The 24,896-nt window shown below is 40.0% G+C and overlaps 1 protein-coding gene across 3 annotated transcripts in view; it reads right to left on the reverse strand.

Moving 5' to 3' along the window:
• HS3ST5 (heparan sulfate-glucosamine 3-sulfotransferase 5) overlaps window positions 1-24,896 on the reverse strand; it is a 151,375-nt gene that overhangs the window by 116,660 nt on the left and 9,819 nt on the right. The window contains exon 1 of one of the 3 annotated variants that reach the window (XM_042985335.1): window positions 14,797-14,869. The exons of the other annotated variants lie outside the window; for them this stretch is intronic. The gene's annotated coding sequence lies outside the window, so the exon portion shown is untranslated. Of the gene's footprint in view, window positions 1-14,796; window positions 14,870-24,896 lie in introns of those variants that run through there. 3 annotated transcript variants of the gene reach the window in all.

Below are 24,896 nucleotides of genomic sequence, written 5' to 3' on the forward strand. Positions count from 1 at the left end.
CTTAAAAAGTTATATCATGAGGGGTGTCAGGGTGGTTCAGTTGGGTAAGCGTCTGGCTTCAGCTCAGGTCATGATCTTACAGTTTATGAGTTTGAGTCCCGTGATGGGCTCTGTGCTGACAGCTCAGAGCCTGGAGCCTACTTTAGATTCTGTCTCTCTCTCTCTCTCTCTCTCTCTCTCTCTCTCTGCCCCTCTCCAGCTCATGCTCTGTGTCTCTCTCTCTAAAATAAACATTAAAAAAAATAAAAAGTTATATCATGAGCTTCTATGCCACAGAATATGATTTGATTATTTTTTATTCAATGGCTATATCCATAGATTCCACATAAGATTATTATACTCAAAATTGTCGTTTCTTCTTCTTCTTCTTCTTCTTCTTCTTCTTCTTCTTCTTCTTCTTCTTCTTCTTCTTTCTCCTCCTCCTCCTCCTCCTCCTCCTCCTCCTCCTCCTCCTCCTCCTCCTTCTCTTCCTTCTTTTTTAATTTAACCTGATAGCATGGATGTGACTGCTTTTTTCTTTTCTTTTCTTTTCTTCCTTTCAGATTCTATCTGATAGTTCCGCAGCAGTATTAATGGAACCAGGACTAAGTGGTTAATGCCCTGTTTGCCCATTCATGAAACACATTAAATCAGCAAGCTCCTATTAATCACTAATGTGTGGGACAGTGGAGATCAAAGCTACCCACTTCCTGATTTAATCAGCTTCGTTGGAAGAGCAGACATATAAACAAATGATGTCTGTTTAATATGGTGCAGGCCCAAAGAAAAATATACATGTCCGGGTGGGGGGAAGGCAGAGTACGTGTGTGTGCATGTGTGTGTCATAGGAGCTTAGATAAGGAAGGAAAACTAACTCTCCTTGGAAAAGTCAGGGAAGCCCTCATAGATGGGGTGATATCCGAATCGCGTTTTGAAGGATAAATAGTCACAATGGGGCGCCTGAGTGGCTCAGTTACTTAAACGTCCAACTTCAGCTCAGGTCATTCTCTCACGGTTCGTGGGTTCGAGCCCTGCATCGGGCTCTGTTGCTGACAGGTTGGAGCCTGGAGCCTGCTTTGGGATTCTGTGTCTCCCTCTCTCTCTCTCTTTCCCTCCTCCACTTGTGCCCTGTCTCTGTGTCTCAAAAATAAATAAATGTTAAAAAAATTTAAATAGTAAGTCACAAGATGGACATGGTGAGTAAAGGTATAATCGACAAAAGGAAAACCTCATGGAACCAAAGAGCTTGGTGTTTTGCGGGACTGGCATGGCTGGGGAATAGCATGTACATGAGGTAGTGTCGCATGGAGGTAAGAAGGCACATTCTGGCTTCATTCTGCTGCATGTGAACCCTGGTGCTGACCTTGGACAAGTTCCTTATTGACTTCTCTGCGCCACAATTTCCTTATCTAGATAATAGGAAACATAACAATACCTAAACTGTAGGGTTTGGGGAGGCTAAATGGAGTAGTATTGTGCCTGGCACATAATAAACACTCGATAAACATTAATTATTATTATTATTACCCCCCAAGAGACAACTAATTCCTAAACAATCAATATCACTGTTAAGGGTAAAATTTCCTCCATATGTGTCTGCACACTAACAATAAGCAATATTAGATTATGCTTCTAGATTCCTCTCTTCTATTAATTAGAAAGCTATTCCTGGAAGGCAGCTTCCCAACTCAGGAATTCTGAGCGGTGCCTGAATAGCTATTTCATAGCTCACCTAGGCATTCAGATCTCCTATTATGAAGTCAAATGACAAGTGGGCACACACACACAAAATAATTGCGAGACACTCATACTGTCCCTAGATACCGCATGTATATACTTTAGAAAGAGAAATGTGTTTGTTGAGACATAGAAGGTTTACCTTTTGGGGGAGATAAATCATACTGAGAAGAACAAGTTCTCATTGGAGGCAGATAACTCAGAAATCCATTCTCCGATTTTACTTGAATTTGGTTTAGACATCTTACCCTTACGTTGACTAAATCTGGGCATTTGAATGGAAGAAAGACTTGACCAAATTCATTTTCTAAAAGCTGGCTCCTTCTATCTGAATAATATTAAATGATTATGATCACTTCCATAGATACCACTGAGAGACACAAGAAAAGTTAGCAGGACACATAACATTTACATTTAGATCTCATATCTCATCGCTTTCCATGTGAGTTTCAAGTCATTGTAAGTCTAGAAAACCACTACGGAATGGCTGTTTGGATGACATCAACAGGTTTAAAACGGACCTACTCCTCCAGAGCCCAAATTTAGTAGAACAAAGTTCAATAGTTAGGGAGATCTTTTCTCGTTTCCTAGATCAGGCCAGTTTGTTGTTAGGATCTCCTATGTTTAGCCTGTGAGTTGGCGTTAAGGTGGGGTGAACAAAGGAATATAAATATCTTTCCCCCAACTGTCCTTCCACTGAATGGGGCTTTTGTGACAGAATAAGACGTTGCATCCCTTAAGTAACTTTTCTTTTAGTATTTACTAAAAATAAATACTTTTAGTATTTTTACTTTTTAGTATTTTTTTTTTTGTATTTACTTTTTACTCTAAAATGGCAAATGGAAAATGTACTGCCCAAATTCCAATGACAAAGCCAAAGAATTGGGGCCCTTTTGAAAATCTCACTTCTTGGCCCACAACTGAAATACCAGCATCTTTCCTAGTACCATTTGGCCAGGCTGAGGCACCATAAAAAGATCCCAAATTCTATGGAATTGAGTATCAGTCTATAAAGTGGCAGTCACTAGATATGGATTTTAGTACATGAGATGACATCACAACTAATACACGAATACACTACTAAAAGAGTATTTTTTCAAGTTGTTTGTTTAATGATGGTTTGAAAGATATTTAAAAAAAATATTTTTTAACGTTTATCAATTTTTGAGAGAGAGACAGAGCATGAGTGGGGTCGGGGCAGAGAGAGAGGGGGACACAGAATCTGAAGCAGGCTCCAGGCTCTGAGCTGTCAGCACAGAGCCCGACGCAGGGCTCGAACTCACAAACCATGAGATCATGACCTGAGCTGAAGCCAGATGCTTAAGGGACTGAACCACCTGGGTGCCCTGAAAGATATTTTTTTAAGGAGAGGGTTTGTTATCATTAGAAAGGAGAGAGTAAAGTCCTGGAAACTTTGTAAATGAAAAGGAGCATTTAACAAGAGGTAAGAGAGGACTAACTGAGGAAGGACAATTAGTTTCCTTGAAGGGCAAAGAAGTGAAGCAGGTAAAGTTCTTTTTTTAGTGGCTGTTGCCTTGAAAAGACAAGATAATTTTAGCTGCAGGAGACAGCAGGGAAACCCCAGGGCTCCAACCAGCTGGCCAAGAAACAGCCGTTTTTGGATGAAATGAGTCAGGACTTCTCTATTCTACAGAACAATCAGAGTTAAAGGGAAAGGTAGGAGGTGAGTTTAAGGGGCAATTAGCACCTTCTTTCCCACACACCAGCAGGGCTGACACAGCAAGTGATCGGTCAGGTTGTAAGAAGAAATCGGGGGAAGGTCCTGACAGTGCACAAAATTCAATGCACAATCAAGCAAATTAAAGAAATGACCGAGTTTACTTGGAAGCATTCTGTATTTACTGTAGACTTTGCTTTGCAAACCATGTGGATTTAGAAAGAAGTTTAGTAGAAATTAGAGATTAATGAAAATAGCAGCTAATTAGTACAAGTTCTTGTTTAAAAAAAAAAATAAACGCATGAATGAGATAATTATGGGTTGTATGCCTCATTCTCACAGGTGGCCTGTGCCTGAAGACAGCTCAACACATGTCTATACACACCTATGCCTCCATTCTCCAGGAGCAGTTCCCCAGTGTCCTCAAGCTGTAAACTGGCCTATAAAGGGTTGCTTTCAGAATAACAACTATTTTATAGACTTGAAACGTCACAAGTGATTTTAAATAGATATCTAGGTGCTTCCAAGATACCAAGCAATTTTCCAGAACTAGAATTGAGGTAGTGCTAGGGGAAAAAAACATTAAAATAATAAAATATTAATGCCATTACTACCAGAGAGATAAAATGGGAATATAGAATGTTCGTAGTTTAGCCAAATGCATATATAGGAACATAAAAATAGCACAGCATGCACCAAAATAGGGAAAAGAGCAACATACCACATATCAAAATAAATAGGGGGAAAAAGCAACAAATTAAAAAAACTCAAGCGCAAAAATGACCTAAGTTTGGTGACTACGGCCATGAAAGATACAGGCATGAGACAAGGTATTAGAACAAAATAAATGCACCCAGTCTTTACGGAATTGGTCAGGTTGTGTTAGGTCAGCATGGCATTTTCCAGTGTCTTAATTTGAGGAATACTGGTCCTATGAGATACTCCATTAAAAAAAAAAAAAAGTTCTGGGGCACCTGGATAGCTCAGTTGGTTAAGTGTCCGACATTGGCTCAGGTCATGATCTCGCGGTTTGTAAGTTTGAGTCCCACATTGGGATCCTTGCTGTCAGCGTGGAGCCCACTTCGGATCCTCTGTCTCCCTCTCTCAAAAATAAACATTGGAAAAAAGTTCTATGGTCAAATACATTTGAGAAATAACGCAAACCATATTTCTCCCTTGGAGTTTTATAATTCATGCAAGCAAATTAAAAGCGCTGAGAAGTCCTACAGGAAAGAAATGTTTATCTTCATTTTATACCTAGAGCTCACCATTATAAGGGCAAAGAAAAATGAAAAATGAGAAGTTTAATTCTCTCTGTTGAAAATTAGCAAAGAGACTCTCTCCCATCTTTTTTTTTTTTTTTTTTAAGAGTATTTACTTTAGAAGAGAAACTTAACTGAAGACCATGGGGGAAGGAAAGGGGAAAAATAGTTTCAAACAGAGAGAGAGGTAAACCATAAGAGACTCTTAAATACAGAGAACAAAGTAAGGGTTGATGGGCAGGGAGAGGGGAAAATGGGTGATGGGCATTGAGGAGGGCACTTGTTGGGATGAGCACTGGCATTATATATAAGGGATGAATCACAGGAATCTACCCCTTTTACCAAGAGCACACTGTATACACTGTATGTTAGCCAACTTGATAATAAATTATATTAAAAAAAAGAGAGAATTTATAATTATAAATACTTTCTTTTCTCTTTAAAATGTATATAAATCCTCTTGAAAACTAGATGGGACTTCTATCAGCATTATGACCCAGGGCTGGGAGCCATCTTTTTGAAAAGCAAAGTTGAAATAAAAAAGCCCCGCTATGTCCCAGCTTTTGTGGGAGGGTGGAACCTTTAACTTCAGCGGGTGACTTGCTCCAGTTTCTCGAATTTGCAAAGCTACCTTCGGTCATAAGACATGAGGTATGTTTTTCCCATGGATGAAGCCACAACTCAGACGGTCACCCCAATTGCTAACGTGAGGATAAACCCTATGTGAAAAATGGTGCTGTCGAGTCCTCTGATTTGAGGACTACTTATCACTTATCTCGAAAACGTGTATGTAAGAGGTTGCATCTTCTTGTCTACATAAGGGGGTACGATTCCTCTCGGTCTTTGCAATCTCTCAGTGGATCGCCCACGATGCACATCCCAGTTTGGTTTAATGTTTACTCAGAAACAAACGTGTTTTCTTCTCCCACTCCCCTTGCGGAGAGGATTTCTGGGTTGAAATAAATTTTAATGAATTTTCTTCAACACCATACATATCTGAATTATCACTGCCTCCCCCCCCCCCCCCCCCCCCCCCCCCCCCCGCCACACACACACCTTTTATGAACACCAATTACAACTGGATACATTTTGGGAAACTTTGGTTGATGATATTACATTTAAGTTTTTATAAAATGACTCAAAATATCTCAAGATTCCAATTACCTTAAGAATGAGAATTAAGACAGGACACCTGGGTGGCTCAGTCAGTTAAGTGTTCGACTTCGGCTCAGGTCATGATCTCATGGCTCGTGAGTTCGAGCCCCATGTTGGGCTCTGTACTGACATCTCAGAGCCTGGACCCTGCTTCAGATTCTTTCTCCATCTCTCTGCCCATACTCTGCTCATACTCTGTCTCTCTCTCTCATGTATAAACAAACATTAAAAAAAAAAGAACAGAGAATTAAGAAAATTTGTCTGAAAAAGAGACAACTTAAGTTTCTTTAGGTACCCCAAACAGCCTTTCTTAACTGGGCATTTTCATCTGAACCACAGAAACACAAAACAATGATTTCTCACGATTCTAGATATGCAGGAGAGAATTTATTTACATACAAGGGATCTTTGAGGCTCGAAGGCTTACTTGTCTTGTGAAACTCTGGTTGAGAAAGGCTGGCTCATCTTCAACTCCTCTAAGAGCAGAGCAGTTTACATGCTGATGACTCTTTCTCCAAGCTTTAGATCCATAAAGGTCATTCTGGACTGGACGTTTCTACTCAGAGTCCAATAAACATCTCAACTCAGTATGGCCAGTACTAAATTGTATCTTTTTTTAAAAAAGTTTATTTATTTATTTTGAGAGAGAGAAAGAGAGAGGGAGAGACAGGGAGAGAGAGAGCGAGAGGGAAAGAGCAGGGGAGGGGCAGAGAGAGAGGGAGAGAAAGAATCCCAAGCAGGCTCCGCACTGTCACCGCAGAGTTGGACGCAGGGCCCAAACCCACAAGCTGTGAGGTCACGATCTGAGCCAAAGTCAAGAGTTGGACGCTTAACCGACTGAGTCACCTAGGCACCCCCTAAATTGTATCTGTCATCCTAACCCTGCTCCTCAAAATAGCTCCTCTGTCTCAGTTGATGGCAACTTCATTCTTCCTGTTGCCAGGTGGAAAAAAACCTTGGAGTCATCTTTGAGCCCTCTCTTCCATTTAAGCTAAGGGAATCTTGTTGGTTCTACCTTCTAAATATGCCTAGAACTGGCCACCCCTCACTGTCTCTACTGCGTCACTTAGGAGTGAGAAACAATCATCTCTTGCCTGGTTGTTCCAACAGCCTTTTACTAGTCTCTCTGTTTTTACCGCTGGCATTTTCGCTGTCCAGTTATTTTCAGCATGGCACACAGACTGATGTTTTTAACAGTTATCTCTCTGAACTCATCCAGGCACTTTCTTCCTTACCATTCAAACATGCTGAGTACCTCCCACCTGAAAGTCTCTGCAATGACTGTTCCCTTTCCCGCATGGCCACATTCCTCACTTTCTTCAAGTCTTTATTCAATGAATCTACCTTGACCACCCCACTTAAAATTGCAATCCATTCCCCAATTCATGGTTGCTCCTGATCCCCCATATCCTGTGGTTTCTCAGCCCCCCCCCCACCCATAGTACTTATTTCCTTCTAATATACTAGGCAATTTCCTTCTCCTTTATGATTATTGATATTTTCTGACTCTCCCCTCCCAGCTCTCATATAGAAGTACCACAGGTAGGCGTCTTTGTATCCCAAGTGCCTACAAAATTCCTGGCACATAGGAGGTAGTCAGTGAGTATCTGAACAAATTAAAAAAAATAGAGTTTGAAGCCAGCAGTAGATGAGATTAAGACTGGATGCACAGAATAAAAGAAATCTCAATAGGCTGGTTGTCAGGTTCATTTATAGGTTAATGAACAAAATCACAAAATCATCTCCTAGGAAATCATACGTCTAGAGTACCTTTCTAAACAGTCTAGCACAATGAGGGGAAGCTGGCCTGGAGGCAGGGTAATGAAGCTGACTTTGGTGGATTCAGGATAGCTCCACTATTTTATAAATTATTTTAGGGAAGGGAAGGGAAGGAAAAAACTTGAGGGCTGTGCTTTTCTTTCAAAGTCAATCTGAGAGTACATCTACTGACTAGGAGCTTATTAACTCTCCCTAAATGAAAACCAGGGTCATAAATCCCTGACAAAATGGTATTGCAAATAATTTAAATTTTGACATCACCTTCTAGGCTCACAGGTGATAACTTCAATTTCTTAACCAAAAACAGAAGGAAGAGTTGAGTTATGAAGGTGAGGTATGCTCAGTTCTCTCATTTTAGAATCAAAACCAACGGTTGGTAGATTAATTGGCAAAAAATGGCTAAGGTGGGAATTTGACAATGAACACACACATTATACATTTAATTTCAACTTAAACACATAAATCATCTTTTGAAGGAGAAGAAAGGCCTGATGGGTCTGATGATTGGTGTTCCTTATTTTCTTCCTTGCTGGTCACAAGCCAGGTTTTGTCTACAAATTCATTTCATTTCTTTAAAGTAAAACCTTAAAGATGCTTGTGAGAAATTCTGAGTAGAGTTTTTATACTATAATTTGTATTTACACAACTGGTATTTAAAAAGTGATTCTGAAAAAAAATAAAAAGTGATTCTGTAAGTATATTCTGAAGTAATTTCTTGGGTAATTTTTTACTCTAGGAATTGATACATTTTATTTTTAATCTTTTTAGATTTTTAATGTTTTCATCAGTCTTTTGGAGTTGTCTTGTCCATGCCCACTTTGATAGAATTTTCTGCAACTTATCTTTATCGAATCTTTCCAGAGTGAACTAAGTTTTAGTTCAACTAGAAATTACTTTTGAATTTCACATGTGTATTTCTAAGATTACTAAATACTCAATTAAAGTACATATCTACACAGAATACTATTAGCACAAACAGTTTGGGGGCAAACAATACCAATTAATGATAAGTACACAGCACAAATGGTGGAAACAAAAATGCAAAGAGAGAGAATACCACACTGGCCACAGGTACTCTGAATGCCTGAGTCACATTGGGCATTTTGTGCAGGGCATGGTGAGCAGTGGTGTTTGGGTTTTGCAAACAATCATCAATTCTCTAACTCTCTGACACCAGGCAGGTTTCCTACAATTCAATTCAATTTTGACATTAACTACCCAGAATTAGCACTGACAACCTGCCCCGCCCCCCCACCCTCCGCCCCGCCCCGGGCCACAAGTTAAGGGCTCAGTCCCACAAGACTACCTTCACTTCAGATGCTAGTCTTGAGTCCTGGGTCCCCAGGCTACCCACATTTCTAAATGACTCCTTAACAAATTCAAGAGTCCCTCCCCCCCCCCCCCCCCACTACCCCCAGGTTCAATATTCACCACAATGACTCATAGAACTTGAAAGACTTATGAGTTCAGAAGACTCCATGCAGTCTCCTCTCAGTACATCATTGTGTCCCCAAACCAGAAGTTCTCTTAGCTTCATTGTTTCAGAGTTTTTAACTGAAATTTCATACAAAGGCATACTTAATTTAAATCACTGGTCGCTGGTAACTGAATTCAGTCTCCAGCCCCTCTCCCTTCCCTGGACATTGGGTGATGGGGCTGAAAGCTCTAACCATCGAATCACATGGTTCGTTCTTCTAGTCCCCTTTTCCCCCACGAGTCATTATTAGCAGACAGTGAGACGCTCCTATCACTTCAGAAAATTCCAACAGTTTTAAGAGCTTTGTTCCAGAATGGCAGGGAGGGGGAACAAAGACTAAATATATTTTTTATTGTATTACACAAATGATTTTGGCATTGTGGTGAGCATGTATGTTTATCTGCTTTCCCTTTGGACGCATACTCTTGGAGGGCAATCTCTTATGTCTCTTTTTCTTTTCTCCCCCCACCTAATACACAAAGCAGATACTCAAAAATTTTTAATAAAGGAGCAAGCAACTGCCTGAATAAAGCAAGCAAACTGCCCTTTAGTAGTCTATGATATTGGTCAGTAATAAAAATATGATAGAACTAGGCATTTCAGCAGAAATGCAACTATCATATAAATTGTAATAAGTCAAATGATAAAATTCTTATTAACCAAATATTGGGACGCAGAAACCCTCATATTGAGCCCCAGACTGGCCATCTACTCAGTGTATATTATTGGGCAAGTCACATAAGCACTCTAGGTCTGAATGTTCTCAACTGTAACACACAGGAAAAACAATACCCTCTCTAAACACACGGTAATATTGTGAGGGTTAAATAAGCTTATGGACAAAAGTGCTTGTAACTTTAAAACATTAGTCAAAGAAAACAAATTAAGATGTTATTAAACATACAACATTAATAAACATAGAAGACTGACTTCTGAATAGCACAAGAATATTAATGAAAAAACATAGAAAAAAAACATTAGTTATAAAATTTACTTAATCCTGAAAGAGGCTGAGAATTCCGGAGTTGCATACACGGTTCAACTAACCTCCCAACTCATAAAGTTTGAGGAGGTTGTGGCACAGAAGAAGGGACATTGTGAAGTATATTAAAAATGATCTCACCTTCAGTGCACTTTGGGTCTGATGCTCTAATCAATGGGAAATTTTCCTGCATAAAGGCTGGAGGATACAGTATATCACCTTCAACTCTTTCTAATAAGGTTATTTATTACTGTTCAATTCACATTTCCCTCAGGTTTTGTCAAGATTATAGAATTTATTCTCCTACATAGTAGCTGGCCAAGTAAATCACGTTTCATACTCTCATTGTCATGCATTTTTCTTACCCAGCACTGGTGGCTTATATATTTTTCTCTTTGTTCCTCAGAGTATCTTAAAATTTAGCTGTACAAGCTTCTCTTTTATAATTCTGCAATTTACTAGTATTGTTCCTTCCTAATATTTTCTTAATAAAAAGTGTTGAAAAAAACCCCAAAACTACGCAGGTAGTTTTCGACAACAAAACCAGAGACAAGGTGATAAAAATTATAGAGGAAACACTTGCCCTTGTAGACAAAAGGTACCAGTTGATATTAAAACAAAAATAACATCTCTGCTACAGGGTCTCAAAACACTTCATTAGAAATACACAAGCACAAAGAGCTGCATTAGAGCAGCCTAGTGGGCTCCCTTAAGGACAGTGGTAGTGGGGCGCCTGGGTGGCTCAGTCGGTTGAGCGGCCGACTTCGGCTCAGGTCATGATCTCACGGTCCGTGAGTTCGAGCCCCGCGTCGGGCTCTGTGCTGACGGCTCAGAGCCTGGAGCCTGTTTCGGACTCTGTGTATCCCTCTCTCTGACCCTCCCCCGTTCATGCTCTGTCTCTCTCTGTCTCAAAAATAAATAAACGTTACAAAAAAAAATTTAAAAAGGACAGTGGTAGTGAAGGTAACTCACTCCCCCTGCTTGATGCCAACCATTCTGAGTAAGAAGTCCAAGCCCCTGACACCTGCTCAGCTCATGCTGCACTATATCACTCAGAGGCTCCCAATTCTTTGTTTAAACAACTCTGGTAGGCAGCCCTTTTGGTAGGAAAAAAGACCCCGTCGCTCATTTAGGTCACCTGTTTCCACTTTACAATGGACAAGGCACTCTTGGTGATAATAATACTATACTGCACCATATTATATGATACTATTATACTATATTGTACTGGTCTATATCGGTATAATTATACGATAGTAAATTATATTATCAGTACAGTATACTATTATTATATAGTTTTCCATTCTATATCATATATGCTCTGTTGTACAATACTACATATGTAGCTTTTGAAGAGGAGTTTGTGCAAATATCCACTTTAGCAGTAGGTTGCAGGAATAACCCATCTTTGCACTGCAGCATATAGCATGTCCTAAGGTATAGTTACTATAAGTAATAGGCCAAAAATACTATTCGTAAAAGGATTACCAAACGCTTCAGAGTTAACTAAATACCTAATAATGAACAAAGAGATAATGATGACTGAAAAGCTACCAGTAACGTTTAGCAAGGAATAGCAGCCATTGAAAACCTGACCAACTCAAAACTACATTGTCGAGGCACTGATGACATGTTTTTTTGTGAAAACTAAGGAAACTCCGATGTTGTACGTGCATTTGCAGGAAGCCTCTGAGCGCTGGCCAGGGGTCAGGTTCTTGGTCAATTGATAAATTCTGATAATCATCAAATTTAGGTTAGGAGTGCCAGGCTTAAAAAAAAATCTATGAATAACTCACTATTAGTAACTAACCCCCAACCTGCTTTTCAACAGGGGCATTGCCCTGGTTAGGGTTGAAGATCTTCTCATTGTGGGTGTTGGTTACTTTCCTAGACATTATCCCTTGCTCCTCAAGACTAAATGCCAATGGCATCATTCAGTCTTTGTGACTATCAAAAAGACCGAGGCCAGATGCTTCTTGGTGGAGGGAGGATGGCACTGAGAATCATACTGCTCGGAAGAACTAAAGAAAGTTATCAGTGCAAGGGCCCAGCCTGTGTCCCACCAAGAGAACCCGTCCTCTCATTGCCTAGGTGACTGCAAATCTGACCAGTCCACGTTCTTTCATGTTTATTTATTTTGAGACAGAGCATGAGCAGGGGAGGGGCAGAGAAAGAGGGGGAGAGACAGAATCTCCAGCAGGCCCCGCACTGTCAGCGCAGAACCTGATGCTGGGCTTGAACTCACAAACTGTGAGATCATGACCTGAGCCGAGATCAAGAGTTGGACGCTCAACCGACTGAGCCACCCAGATACCCTGACCAGGCCACACTTTAAGACAAGCTATAGTTATGTTTCTTTTTGAAAAATGTTTTTATTTTAAGTGTTTGTTTGTTTGTTTATTTATTTATGTATTTATTATGAGAGTGGGGGTGGGGAGAGGGGCAGAGAGAGAGAGAGGGAGAGAGAGAATCCCAAGCAGGTTCCATGTCAACACAGAGCCCGAAGTGAGGATCAATTTCATGAACGATGAGATCATGACCTGAGCTGAAATCAAGAGTCCAACCTTAAACCAACTGAGCTACCTAGGCACCCCACTATAGATATGTTTCTTAGATCTGCACTGTAGGAATAAATAGAGTGGCCCCCTTTACTTATTCAGTGACCCTAGGTAAGATTTTTTTTTTTTTTAACTTCTCTGAGATTTAGCTTTTTCAATTTTGAGAAGGGGATAATAATGCCCGTTTCAGCTACTTTATAAGATTTTATGCAAAGTGCTCTGTAAATTGTAAATCATGATGCAAAGAGATACCATTAATTTTATCAGTTTCTAAAGACCAGAGATTGCCTTGAATTACAATATGTTCAATTCTCATATATGGTGGTTATAGAACTACACGAAGCTCAATAAATATCCCTGGGCAATGAATACATTGGATCTAGCTAAAGGCAAACAGGGAGAATAGGGTTAAAACCCACAAAAGAGCACAGCAATGAGCCCAGTTACAGTACATTGGAATTGTGGGTGGGGGATCATGCGGGCTGTACCCATTTTCAGAATCACTTCATTATTGCCAAATTGAAATGTGTATAAGGCTCCTTCTTCCATTCTGTATTTTCGGTGAAACCATACATTCTCTGCAGTTGATTCAATTCAGTTAAGCAACGTTTTATTAAACATATGCTAAATTTGGGCACTGTTTTGCTTTGAGAATTATTAATTATATACTTTAAATCTTTAAAAAGATATTCATTCGTAGTTCTTTTTTTTTTTTTTACTATGGAAGGGAAAAAACCTTGTCTATCTTCTCTTTCATAACTTTCTTTTAAAAAATATGTTCCCTGTGTACAATTCTCAAGCATTTAATTATTCTGACCCAATTTTCTCCTTTTTTATGTTTCCTCTTCCTACATTTTCTCTTCCTGTATACTCTCAGCTTTTCTACTGAGTATTGTCTTTCTTTTTACCAACTCACTAAATGGTCCTAGAATAAACAATTTGGTATTCAAATTCTGGGTACTCATTGTAATTAAAAAGCTGCTTAAGCAGAAGATGAAAAGTACCTGTTCTCGTTCCAATTTTTATTTTGAAATCCTTTATGCTAGGAATTGGTGTGCAAGTTTGAATTTAAGTTGGTTAGAAATATCAGTTGAAGGATATAACTTCAAATACTGACCGGTTGGGCATCAGGAGGGAAAAAGTGAAAGAAAGGGAAGAAGTGGGAGAAGGAAGGGCTGAAGAGAAAATAGGAACAAAGATGATTAATTGTGTGTTTTGGCGAGCAGTGGCGTAAAGGTCAAGGTCTTCCTCCTTTCAAGGCAATTCTCAAGTAACAGCATAATTTACTTTCAACTTATCTTTAAAATCCATGGAACCTATCATTCGAACAGAATTTTGACATCGTGCCCAGGTTGTTCATGGTCTCTGGTTTTCCTGTCAAGGACCAAGGTGGCAAAATTGATACATCATCCGTGGCAAAAATGTCAAGATGGGATTGTGAAGACACCAGATGGAGTCAAATGGAAAGGGTCCTAAAACGCGTAGATAAAATATTCATTACTAGTAGTAATTACAAACTGGAATTAGGAAATAAAAGTTCCATGTGAGCAGAAGTGATTTTGTAGCCTCACTCATCTGTATGCCCCTCTAGGTATATCCCACATTTTCACTGCATAATTTGAAAGCAAGAGCCTTTCGTAGTCTTGGACCTTCAATTAAATGAACAACAACAAAATGCATTAAAAAAAAAAAATCTGTGATCACGATTCATGTCGTAAGGGATTTTAGCTTATTTTAGCCTCTTAGCAGCTGCTTTTATCGCTGAGAAAATGATGGACAAGAAAAACTATTAGCACTTCTCCAGCTTAAGCAGTGGCAACGCGAACACCAACTACGATGACCAGAAGTGGCTTAAGGGCTGCGTTCATGGCTTAGTGGAGAAAAACTGATGTTTCCTTACATTTCCAGAAGGCAAATGGACCCTCTGGTGTATTCCTAAGAAGATGAACCATGCTCCTTTAAGGCTTGAGCCATTTCTCAGATCTAGGTGTAGGAGGTACAAAAAACTGTGGCCCTTCAGAGAGACCAGGAGCCAAGATCACACAGGCCAGGCACATTTAGGAAGAGCTCCCTCGGCACTGGTGGCACGTCGATGGGCTTTGCCAGATCAGGGACAACTTGCCGCCTGTGGGCATCTCGGCCGTAATGACTCTACAATTTGCACATAAATTGAGACGCGGTTTACATACTTGTGTCAGCTACTCTTTTCCCCTTGTTCTGTCGTGTGCTTCTCCTCCGTGCTCCCCATGGCGGCCTGCCAATATTGAAGACGGTTTTCAGTCCTCTGCTATATTTCACTCTATCTTATTTTCTCCCAGTCAAACATTCTCATCCCTGCAGGGTGCTCCTTATTAGCCTTTTACAGTTGTAGGTGCCCTACTCCAAACACATATTGTCTCTGGTCCAGTTAGACTACACCTCTCACAGGATCCTGCGATATCTCAGCATGGCTGTGGGGATGCTCAACCTACAGCAGGAGAAACCGTCATCCTCTCTGCTCTGGAAATGTTCTTCCTACAAATTGAATCTAAGGTCCTCTCAGATCCTTGGGGCAGTGACGTCATCTCACTAACTCATACTGTTAATAATTGAATGAATGCTAGAATCTTTTTTTTTTTTAATTTTTTTAATGTTTATTCGTTTTTTAGAGACAGGAAGAGACAGAGTGCAAGTGGGGGAGGGTCAGGAGAGAGGGAGACACAGAATCTGAAGCAGGCTCCAGGCTCTGATCTGTCAGCACAGAGCCCGACGCGGGGCTTGAACTCACGGACCGTGAGATCATGACCTGAGCCGAAGTCGGACGCTTAACCGACTGAGCCACCCAGGCGCCCCTAATGCTAGAATCTTTAATGTGTGGTTCTTCCAGGTTCTTCCCAATGCACTTTTTTTTTTCTTTTGACTGGAGGATGCAACTTTTCATTTATTCTCATTTCATTTTATTGCCCCAGATTTGGCTCAGCGTTGTAGCCAATGCAGATCTAAGTCTTGATGCTAGCTTCCACGGTATGTGGTATTCCTCAGATTTTCATAGCATCTGCAGATTTGATTTCCAGGATGTCACTGGTTTCTAAGACCAGTTGTAGAAGCAACTTTCACTATAATAAAATTACAGATAACATTTTACGAACATTTTATATGATGCCCATCTAAGTGAGCTTCCTTTCTATTAACTTTAGGAATTTTTTATGAGTCTCATGAATATATTTCTTAATATTATGCCACATTCCATGAAAATAGAGACTTCATTTTCCAAGACAAGTGTTTAACTTTATATATGTCAGGAGGAAACGTGTTAAAAACTAGCTTCATTTCTGGATTACACAGAAGGACCAAAAAGCTATTTCCATTTATGACACTGTAGTGGCACAGAAAATACTTGGCACAACAGGCCAAGCTAGAAGAATCAAATAGAATCCAAAATAGACTCGGAGTGCTCAGAGGCTTTGGGATTGTTGAAAGATCATGTAAGGTGATTGCTAATGTCTAAAACATAATGAATGGGAGGAAAAAGCACCCTCACGTGACACGTGCATAGGTTATATCCCCTGCACTGTTTTGCATCCTTAAGGGAAATACGTTAGAGAGATATACTGTCATGCTCGGGAGTGACTTGATGTGAGAACAGGCACCCGGAATTCTGTATTTCAGGCATGGCTGTGGGTATGGTCTGTAACTGCCTCTCACTGATCCCAGATCACACAGGTCTGTGTTGATGGAGCTTCAGCTTGCTAACAGGTGAGCTGTTTGCTTACCTGGGGCTCTGTACGAGTTAGACAGTTAGTAGGACTCTTGCCTCCAGGAACCACAGAGGTGATTTCAATGAGAGCAGGCCCGGCCTTCTGCAAAGTTGTGGTCACGGTCAGGGTGGATATTCCAAACCCCTACTGGCTCTTCCCTGTGGGGAGTCCTGGCATTGGGTTAGGATGTGCGGGGCTACGTGGTGATGTTGATGTTTTAAGGCTCTTTTCCCATTTATTGTACCAGAGCAATGAGCACTCCTCTCATCTACCACTCCTCCTCTTGAACCCTACAATCACAACACCAATATCTAAACGCTGTAAGTCCTGGTGGGAAAAACAAAAGCTGTGGTGGCACGTTAGGGTTTCCTATTAACAAGTATATTAACTGGATCAAAAATGCTTCCAAACATAGTTTCCAATATTATTCAACATTTCAGTAGACTTCTGATTAATTTAGACATGTTTACTTTTGCAATTCCATCAAAGAACTCTCACTCAATTTTCTCTCTATCCGAGCATTTAAGCAACAGTCGTTAACTCTAAATATATTGCCTTGTGTTTTTAACTCCCTTCACTTGCCCACCGCAGTGGGTCGTAGAGCCTTCACGTTAGTTGTTATGCCCTCTTTGCTCTTCTCCCAGGCATTTGTCTTCTGGCCTGCAGGTTCAGGCTCTCTGGGCAGCTTCCTCCCTTTCCTTTGCAACATTCCAACCTAGAATATTTCCTCTATACACTTGTCCCCAGATATGCCAATATAAGACACAGTTCCAGTTGTAAAGTACTTACAGTCTCTGGGGAACAAGCTGACACATGCCCAGGGCTACTTTGTGGCATGGGAGAGGCAGGTCAATACCAATGTTTGGCATTCAAAATCTTTCCCAATTTTACCTTGACAACCTCCCAATCCCTCTCTGCCCCCCACTTCACATGTGATGAACTCAAGCAAATCAAGTTCCTTGCTAATCTTCCATGTTCCATTCGCCTTCTTGCCTCTTTCTTTGCCTGTAACTATATCCCAAGCCTTCCACGTGGGCTATAATGCTTTCATTGTATATTGTTTTTTTTTTTTTTTTTTTTTCTTTCCCAGAAGAGCCCTCTCTTTTCCTGTTTTCATGCCTTGACCCATCCTGTTCTCTCCCTGGAAATGTCCTTTTCCTATCCTTGGATGTCCAGGTGCCCCTTCATGATCTTTTTATCTCATGTATGCATTTGCACCTTCCCTATAGGATGTATCAATTTTTAAACTTTTAATTTGAAATGAATCTAGGCTTATAGAAAAGTTGCAGCAAGTTGCCATTATATCCTTCAATCAGATTCCCCTAACGTTAATATCTCATGTAACCACACTGGCAAAAGGAAGGAATTAGTCCTGGTACGATACTTAAAATTAAACTCTAGAGTTTATTTGGATGCCACCAGTTTTTCCAGGAATGTACTTTTTCTAGTCCAGAATCCAATTCGGGATCCCACACTGCATTGAGTTGTCATATGCCCTTAGCTTCCTCCAAACTGTGACTGTTCCTCAGCTTTCTCCTTCATGACCTTGACAACTTTTTACCATATAATAACATTACATTTGTACATGGGTATTTCCTCACTCGGACATAAGTTTTGTCAGTGGGACATGTTTTTATTCCCAGTAGCACGTGATAAGAACTCCATGATCATGACTTACCTGTATGTCAGAAACAATTAGAATAGTAACAACGTCTATATATCTACTTAGTGAACGGTCTGCCATGTCAACTTTAAGTTATTAGAAGGGCAAGACTGCAAAATTATAAGACACAAAGCTCTCTTTGCGGACACTGTATCCGAGCCCATTTTCTCCATGCCCCAAAGAACAGAAATCACTGGCGCTAATCAGGGCACGTGGATACTTGGTGGCCGGCAGGAAGGGCAGACACAGCCTCAGTCTCAGCATCTAGCACGACTGTTGTCGGATCTCACTAAAAATAGACTTCATCTGTCCTGTGCCCTGTGCACAGATCGCTGAGCGAAAGTAATTACTCCCTAGCTCTCTTCACACCAGGGTTTCTGTCTTGTAGTTTTCTGTTAAGAAACTCAGGACAGAGAAATCCAATCTTCTTGCCTGGAACCCTGAATCCCAGTTGGCTCCTTTTCTGGTTCTCCCTACAAGTGACTGATGGTATGTTCTGACGTTTCATAGTATGATACCAGAACTCACCTACTCTTTGGTATCTCCAGTTGCCTGGATTTCCCCAATGCTATAACCTATCTGGCTCTGCTGAAACAGCTGCTCCATGAAACCAGGACAAGGCTCAGCTGATAGACCCATGTTTTTGTTTTTTGTCTTTTGGCTTTTTTTGCTGTCATACCCTTCGGTTGTTCTCCTTGGCCCTAGCAGTAGGAGCTTTTTCTCCTTTCCCACCAGCAACTCCCGCAAAGTCCTAGCATAGTTTTAGAATTGTGCCCATTCCCCTTCTGGCTCAGACGTGCTTTGTTATTTCACTTTGTTACTAATCTCAAATTATTATGGTATCTGCCTAAATCCGTAGTTCCTCACTACTATTGTGGAGACTGAATCTGTGCTTCCCCCTCCTGCTGAACTTGTTAGCTTTGGCCTGCTAAAGAGTCCACTCGTTTCCTGGGGCCACAGAAGCTTTGCTTTGATTTGAAGGGATTCTAATGACTGACATTCTCTAATTTCAGTTCTCCTCTGCATTCGCTTCAGATCTTTCCCAAAGATTCAGAAATAGCATCTGACAGGTTCAAGAGAAATTGAACTGATATCTGTTGGGTTTTAACTGGCGCATTGCTGCATAATTTTTCATTTTCTTTGGAAGGTCTTTTCCACAAAGGGAAAACATGCCTGCTAGGGTCCCACGGAGGTGTTTTGACATTAGGCTTAATAAAGCATGAAGAACTCATTAATAAATAATGTTCTGCCAGGTTAACAAATAAAGCTGAATGCGCTGGCTAGACCCTGGAGTAAATGAAATCATGCATGCAGCCATGCAAGCGACTTGTTAACTTGCAGTGGTCTCTTCACAACGTCTGGCAAAGCGCGATGCAATGATGCACAAATAAAACCAGCATATCATAAACGCATGCACCTTCAGTTAGGATGCAGACTGTCAATTTTGTTTCACACTCTGCGGGTCCAAAACAGTAAACAAACCTTCAGTGATGCAGATCAGGAGACATTCCACCGATATGTTTAATCTTTGCTAAAAGGAAGATTCCACTCATCAGCATGTCTACCTAACAGTAGCCACAGGTATATCCTGTTGTCTCACATCCTTTGTCTCATTATCTACAAATAGATAGGGAACTAGAGAGCGAGCTAATGGGTGCAGGCGAGCCAGTCTGTTCAGCCACAATGGTTATTGATGGACTCTTTAGTCTGACCCAGAAAATCTTCACGAGCGCCCAGAAACAGAAAAGAATCATCATCCTCCCTTGAAAAACGAAAGAGAAAGTGCAGTGCTCCTAAAGAACTCTTTCCTGGATTCAGAGAAGGTCATGTTTTTAGCTGAGAGAGATTCCAGAGTCACTGGAAGGTCTGGGAGCCGGGGCGAGTGCAAGGGAAGCTTTGCTACTTCGGGCAGTTGCGTTTTCTCTTTGGGGTCTCTGGTTGCCGAAGGCAGCTGCTGCGTCACGAAGCTCTTCTCATGATTAAAAGCTGATGGACAGCTGTCAAATGTCAGTTAAGCATGACTCCCTCCAGCTGCTCCCCAATCTGGAGGGACAGAGTGTCCTGCCCCATGCTATTCTGACTGCACACACTCACCACTCACGGGTTTAGCTGGAAAGCCAACCACCACGCCACAAAATGCAAACATTTCCAGGCACTGTTTTGATGAAACAACTTGTTGGGTGGGTTCGATTTCAACTCACAGGGCTTGCCAACTGTGCCCATATGCACAGATTTACACATCTTGCCAGACCTTTTATGTGGTTATGATGACAAAGCCATTAAGGTGTCATTTAAATTCTGTTCCAAAGCTGCAGATTTAAAGCAACCACTATCCTGAGGACAAAAATACTCTATTAGACAATCTTACTTGAATCTTTTCACAATTCCTATATGGTTATATATATACATGTACATAGTGTATACATGGTTGTAATTATACAATTACATAAAGTTATGTATTTATGGTTTCTTCATTTCCACGTTAATGGAAACAATGGAAATGAAGGAACAGTCAGGGTTCAAAGCGTTGCATGACAAGATTGCATTTTTGAGAAGAGAGAAGCCATGTGGAATAGTAGAAATGTGAGTGGTTTATATCTATTGAGCCCACAAAGTACTTTACGTGACTCATCTCCTTTAATCTCAACAGTCCTCTGATGTTGGCAACATTATCGTCTGCATTTTACGTATGAGGAAATTGAGACTTAGCAAGTTGAAGGTGTCCAAGGTCACACAGATAGTAAGTGGCAGAACTGGGGATTTGAATTTAGGCAATCTGACTCCAGAGGTCACGTTCTTAATTGCTATTCTCTAACACCTTGTTTAGTATCAGCAAATCCATTCACGGATGGCCCTCCCACTAACCAGGACAAAATGGGACTCCCCCCACATTTCCCATTAAAATGAGATGGTTTTCTATGCCAAGGTTAAACAAAACAAAAAAGCATATTTTCATTTTGTTATCTGAATAACTAAGCAGTTCAAGTTTCAGTGACAAATGTCCTTGACATTTACTCAAATATATATTGGTTTGAATAATTGTCTTTAGAAAATAAATAAGACTCAAAACCTCAGTGTTGAAAATTTTGATTCCTTTGGAAAGGAGGAAACTTGGTTGAAAGATACGGAGCCTTTCAATAGGTATGAAGGTTTGAAAGAGTAATGCCATTTCCTGATGAGCTGGGAGTGAGCTGGAATCCACACAGACCACGCCGACGAAGCAGGGAATGGGATGCCTTGATCTGGCTTAGGGTGAGATGGTATTATGTGATTCCTGTTAAGAATCAACTACTGAACTTTCTTAAAAAATTTTTTTTAATGTTTATTTATTTTTGAGAGAGAGAGAGAGAGTGTGTGAGTGGGGAGGGGCAGAGAGAGAGGGAGACACTGAGTCTGAAGTAGGCTCCAGGCTCTGAGCTGTCTGTACAGAGCCCGATGCGGGGCTCAAACCCACAAACCGTGAGATCATGACCTGAGCTGAAGTTGGACGCTGAACCGACTGAGCCACCCAGGCGCCTCATGACTTTCTTATGTTGTGTCCAAATTATTAGGAAATGCACCCGAGTGCCACTTTTGGATTAAGCTTTTCTATGTATTGCATTTATTTACATATAAAATACAGAAAGAGAATTTATAATGTCCATGTCAATCCATATAGAATTGCTATTATTATTAACTCTGTGTATTTACAACCTGACTTCCGTCTTATGTCTCTGTGCGTTACTTCCCCAAATAGACTGAAAGCGCTTTGCGGGAAGAAATGGCATTTGCTATTTCTTTGTTACCCTTTTGAAACCGGTTCTACTTTCTACCGTAAGTGATTTATTGTGCAAGTCTGAGCTCTAGACAAAAATGTATAAGTGCAAATGCTCATTCACAATAAATGTGGTGCCTCAAGGCACTATTTCTAGCTTATAAGTATTTGGATATTATATTACATGATATTGTCTGTCAAACCATACTTTCAATCACATTACTTTATTCTTACCAATTTACATAATGTGTGAAAAGACAATGAAAGGCAAAGGTATATTCAATTTTATTCAGCTCAAGTGGCAAACTAAGACACTCTGATCACCTAGATTTACATAAAAGGGAAGTCTGGCCCACTAATTCCCTTGGTTATCAGAGAGCAATTCACCTATGAAGTGATTAAAAATGGGGGAAAAAATGTTCCTTTGGGAAAAGAATATGCAAAAAATGTGATGCCTTCTAAATCACATAAATATTCATGGAAGGGGGGAGAGGAAAAAAAGGGACAGAAATTTCCAAAGACATCACTAAGGGCTTCAGACAAAATGAATTCAATCAATCAAAAATAAGCATAAATCAGTTATTTTCAGTTTTCCTCCTCATTGGTAATCTGAAATATATTAGCCTTGTATTTTCTTAAACATCTTTTTTGTTATTGTTGAAAATAATAAACAATTAGCCTAAAATGCCTAATGTTAGGATGTTAATAATTAGCCATCACATAAATAAGAACCAGATGTAGTTTTAAATTATAATTTTCAATTAACTTTACTTACTACAGAAGACTTTAATTGAACTGTGTTTCGAATATTGGAATAGATAGAACGTCCAGTTTTTAGTGTCTTAGTCTTATAGGATTTACAAGTGCACAATAGCAAGTAAAAATTGGTCAGACTGTACGGTGAACTTCATTCACTATCAGACAAAACCATCAAAACCTTGGTAAGTTCACAAGTACTCATTAAGTCGGCTGGACCCCAGGTATTTACAGCTGTTTTCCATAATCATCATCATCAATCACTTAGAGCCACATACCTAATGTTACACATACTTTTTAATTCACTTAAGATTTAAATTATATTAGTTCAATAAATAAAATGCCTGGAAATACATATTAAAATTCTCTTCTGTCAATGAGAAAGCCCAATTTTGTCATTATAAAGCCATGGTTATATCGTTCATTGCAAGCGAATTTAGAATCCATTTCTAAGCACAGAATGTACAACATTTTAAGCTGTATTGTAATGCTTAAACTAGAAGCTGTCTTAGGAAATTAATTGATACTGATTTAATTGTTTTTTTTCTTTGTTTTTTTTTTCTGGCATATAAAACTCCCTGGTCTTAGCAGTTTTTTACACTTCTCTTTTTGTGTTTTGAATATACTGCCTCTCTGCTCTATTAAATCTACTAAAATTATTTTCCAATGCGTTACATAATTTTCCCTTCTGAGGATTCAGAGAGCTCTCACAGGAGCCTGTATCATTTCCTAAGGACGCCAAGGGACCCAGGGCCCAGATGTTACTTAAGCTGCTTTCTAAACTCAGCATTTTACTATTTATAACTTTCTCCTTCCACAATTCCTTGAAAACTAATACAGTTGCATTTCATTTGTGCTGTATCTACTGATGAACGGGTAAGTTAATTTCATGGCTTCATAAATAATTTCATTTATTTTTCAAAGAAAGAAATCTCAAAAGATCATTCTAATTTTTTTTTTTTTTTAAAGGTAATTCTGGTAGTGCTGAAGAGGTTATCAAATAAGCAAGACCATTCTGGGAGCGCAGACACACTATTAAGATTACTTTGTGGAATTCAAAGGTATCAGCAAAACTCCTTGTTTTAAAAGAAACATTATTTTAATAATAAGCAGTGGAAAATCTCGGATAGAGGGATGTACCTGGAAACATACTCTACTGGGATTTTAAAGGATGTATTCCTGTCCCAGTGTTACCACTAACTGGCCTCCTAGAACTGCACATACTATTTAACCTGCACAAATTAAGTACCCTCTGTGGGACTCAGTTTTCACACCTGCAAAATATAAGCAGTTGGAAGACAATTTCTGGGATCACTTCCAGTTCCAGGAGGCTGTGATGCTATAGCATTGGAAGCACATGATGATCAACATGAAAATAATTCTTTTTTTTAATGTTTATTTATTTTGAGAGAGAGAAAGACACGGTGTGAGGTGGGGAGGGGCAGAGAAGGAGGGAGATACAGAATTTGAAGCAGGCCCCAGGCTCTGAGCTGTCAGCACAGAGCCTGACACTGGGCTTGAACTCACGAACCGAACCGTGAGATCATGAGCCGAACTGAAGTCGAATGCTTTACCGACTGAGCCACCCAGGTGCCCCATAAAAATAGTTCTTAAAGTGGCATCACAATATGAATAAATTCAAAATGACTCTAGGTTGTTTAAAAAAAAATTTAAACATTTATTTATTTTTGAGAGACAGAGCATGAGTGGGGGAGGGGCAGAGAAGGGGGGAGCACAGAATCCAAAGCAGGCTCCAGGCTCTGAGCTGTGAGCACAGAGCCTGATGCGGGGCTCGAATTCACCGACCGCGAGATCATGACCTGAGCCGAAGTTGAAGGCTTAACTGACTGAGCCACGCAGGCGCCCCAGGTTGTTGTTGTTGTTTTTTTTTTTTTTCAATGCATACTCAAATGTAGAGTTCAGTCTTCATTTTTCTGATAATCAAGAATCTTATCTCAAGGGTCCTAACTACTTTCAAAATCCAGATTAATTCTAAAAGTTAATATATTCTTATGGGATGTTTAGACCTTTTTGAACTAATTTGGCATCGCTTAACATCACTGACAAGGATTATGGCTATAGTCATGCCATAATTTAAAACTACTCCATAAATTATAAAGTCTCAGGACAAAGGAAAACATTTAAATTTAAGATCATTTTTTATTCTTCACTGTTTGACCCCCCTGGAAATTCCACAGTACTACTTGGAGAGCACTTGTTAATTAGATCACCTGTAATAAAACCAAGCAAAGAACTCTAAAGCTAAAACTTAGAAAACACATGAAGTTGATTGCTTTAATTTGGGTAAACTCTAAGGTAGTTATCTCAAGCATGAATGTCAATGTATGGGAGCTTGTCATTAAAATAAGAACATTTGGA

This window comes from Panthera tigris, chromosome B2, assembly GCF_018350195.1.
Source record: "Panthera tigris isolate Pti1 chromosome B2, P.tigris_Pti1_mat1.1, whole genome shotgun sequence".
NCBI lineage: Eukaryota > Metazoa > Chordata > Mammalia > Carnivora > Felidae > Panthera > Panthera tigris.